This window comes from Syngnathoides biaculeatus, chromosome 5 (genome assembly GCF_019802595.1).
Source record: "Syngnathoides biaculeatus isolate LvHL_M chromosome 5, ASM1980259v1, whole genome shotgun sequence".
In the NCBI taxonomy this organism is placed as follows: Eukaryota; Metazoa; Chordata; class Actinopteri; order Syngnathiformes; family Syngnathidae; genus Syngnathoides; species Syngnathoides biaculeatus.
In genome coordinates, this window is record NC_084644.1 from 12550296 (window position 1) to 12553973 (window position 3678).

Here is a 3678-nt window from a genome sequence, read left to right on the forward strand (position 1 = left end):
TTTTTCTGGGGGGGGGGGGCGCTTTAAACACTCCCGGGGCTGTTTTTTTTTCTTCAAAATTTCTCATTTTGATTGGTTCGCAAAGGCTACGTGAGTGAACACGTGACTGATTTTTGTCACGTGGTTGCTGAATTGGAGTCATATGACACGAGTGATTCCGTTTGATTGGCTCAACGGAATGCGAAAGTCGGAGATGGAGTCCAAAAATGGACACCCACATTGCAGGAGTGAATCAATTAAAAGTAGCGAACTTGGCACGTCCATCAAATCACGGAGTGAAAGTATCGCTCCTACTTCACATAAATACCATGACCACTTTTTAAATGTAACGGGTACAGTGCATTCAAAGTACTCTGAGGAGTAGTTTATTGAAAATGTCATATGAAGTAAATGTAGCTCGTTACTACCCACCTTTGTCCTCAAAAAATTATTTTCAGTGAAAGTATTCCACAGCCTCACAGTTCTGAGGTCCCGGGTTCAATCTCGGACCCACCAGTGTGGAGTTTGCATGTTCTCCCCCTGCCTGCATGGGTTTCTTCCGGGCGCTCCAGTTTCCTCCCACATCTCAAAAATATGCATTCATTGGAGGCTCTAAATTGTCCCTCCGTGTGATTGTGAGTGCGACTGTTGTTTGTCTCCATGTGCCCTGCGATTGGCTGGCAACCAGTTCAGGGTGTACCCCGCCTCCTGCCCGTTGACATCTGGGATAGACTCCAGTGCTCCCGTAACCCTTGTGAGGATAAGCGGCTCAGAAAATGAATGGATGGATATCTCAAAGACATAAATAGCACGCTAATAAACCTTTTAAGATCAGGTTAAAAGGTAACAACTGGCAGATCGATTAAATGTAATCTGATTCATGTAGAAAATAACATTTGGGGTTTCTTATGATGTCACAAGTCCACATTTTTTGAATAACACGTTATGTAACGTGTTGCCAACATAAATGGTTACAACCATCAAGTCATATCTCATATTAAAGGTCTTGGTGAGACCCCAAAAAAAAGAAAATGGAAAAAAAACGTTTGTGGCCTCAAAATAACCTCATAGGCTGTAATTTGACTGGTAAATCACTACATCATTATATGAGCTCAAGATCAAAATGTGTAGGTAAAGAAAGGTATGCAATTTTTACTAAATATCCGTGTGTGGGCTTCCAGCTGGGAAGACTTAAATGGCAGCCTGAGCGGCACGTATGTTATAGTAGTCCCCAGTGAGACGACACACTGGCTTTCTGGCAAACAGGAAATGGTGCACGCCGATGAACAATACAGAGGAAGTCTCGTCTTGCCAGCAGCGCAACGGGCAGTGAAGGTGGCAATCCTGCGGGAGGATCAAGCACGGACGCCAGGTGTCATTGGACCGTAGGAGGGGTACGGGGGGGAACAGGAACGCTAAGGCCTAACTGTCACGTCTGGAAACGGAAATTAAATTTTGGAAGTAGGTGGCGATTTAACAACATTGGACGCACACCAAGTTCATATTGTGATCTCCAAGCCCGCAGTAAATTATTGTTTGAAAACCCGAACTTGAAGCCTAATCAGGGCTTGAAACGGAACTTTGAAACCTTCATTTGAAACCCAAACTGGGCCTTGAAAAAGTAATTCGAAAACCTACTTTTGAAGCCTGACTTTGGCTTTCAACCAAACATTGCAACCCTAACTTGAAGCCTCAACCATGGCTTCAAAGGCGAATTTTAATCCCTACCCCATGTTTAAAACCCCCATTTAAATCATTGACCAGATCAAGCAATAACCCAAGCTCGAAACCCTAATCCTGTCTTGAAACCGTACCACTGACTTCAATCGCTACCTTAAAAATCAAAATCTAATTTGTGAGCCTAAAAAAGAAAAAAGCCGATTTGAAAATGCAACCCCGCCTTGACGCTGTAATTTTGAAACCCTGACCTGGCGTCAAACCCTATTTTGAAAAGCTGGCCTGAAGGTTTTTCCGTTGTAAACGTTTGTCTCGTTTATTATGGGAAAAAAAAGAGGTGTGAAGTAGATTGTACTGAGAAGAGGAACATCTGGGCTCCCGACGAGTCAACAAAAGGCTCGCAGTTGATAAGGTGAACTGACTCAAATGTGTCATGTGTGAAAAGACGCTTTCCTATTTTATGCTTTCTACATTTTTCACAGTCTCCAAATGTATAAAACAAAACAAAAAAAAATTTTAAATGACACTTTGCATGTCGGTAATAACAACGTGAGATATGATTAATGAGCCCTTGTACTGATTTCACCAAAAATGATAAAAACAAAAAAAAAAACTCACAGCGCATCGCTGGAAAAATTTAATTGGTCATAAAACAACATTTATTTTCAACAAAACATATTCTTGCATGGCTTTCTCGCTATTTAGTTCCATTAAGTTCCTTTCGTCTTTTTTTTTCTAATTATTGTATGCTATCCTATACTTCTGAAATGTCCTTTTTTAAAATTTCATTTCATTTTATTATTTTTACATTATCAAAAGATACTCAACTATTTTTATACATTTTTATGATATTCTGCCTTTAATTTCTGTATTTTTTTCTTAATCATTGCAATTTATTTCTGTTATTACTTTTACTATGATTTAGGTCTAATTTATTTTTATATTTTTATATTCATCTGTTTTGAATGCATTTAAAATAATAATACATGTACAAATGACTTAACTGACTTAACTATGGTACTAGACTGAAGGGATACTGACCAAGTAAAATTGAAATAAAGTAAAACTACTCAGCCACCCAATGGAACAGGTTATCCACGCTGCCCCCTGGTGACGTAGGACTCATGATAGTCATTATTCTACATAGCAACCAAACACTTTCCTCTGCCACAGTATTTTTTAATAACATTTTCAGTATTTGTTTTTTCTTCTATGGTAGTTTCCTTTTATTCAACTTCTATTTTTCTTCTTTTTTTTATATTATTGTACTCACTATCTTTAAAAACCAAAGATAAATCTGATAGATTTTGATCTGGCTTTCAACAGTCCTATCAAATCAATCCCAAAAACTTCCTTTTACCATCTGAAGAACATATCTAGAGTGAAGTCTTGTGTGTGTCTAGAAGACCAGAAAATAGGAAAAGCTCATCCATGCTTTTGTCTCAAGGAGACTTGACTATTGTAATGGTCTTCTGACTGGGCTCCCCAAAAATAGCATTAAACAGCTGCAGGTCGGGTTGTGACCAGAACAAAGAGGTCAGAGCATAGAACTCCAATTCTAAAGTTTTACACTGGCTTACAGTCAGTTTTAGAAGAGATTTTAAAGTTTTGATACTAGTCTATAAATCACAAAATGATTTTGGTCCTGAATACATGAAAGAAATCCAAATGGAATACAAACTCAGTAGGGCTCTGAGATCAACTGACTCAGGTCTAAAAATGGAGCACAGAGTCCAAAGCAAACCTGGTGAAGCAGCATTTAGCTATTATAATGCACACAAATGGAATAAGCCTGGGTTCTCCACCACAATCCGTTCCAGAAGGCGGTTCGGGAAGTGATTTGTTCGAAAACCGAATTGATATTTCCCATTACAATGAATGGAAAAAGAAATAATGCATTCCAAGCCTAAAAAAATGGGCTTTTTAAAGCTTTTATTATTATTATTATTATTAGCTTTTCCTGATAATTAACTGTCTAGTAGCTGGTCTGGCTGCGCGCGTTATGTTATTTCTGGGTTTTGT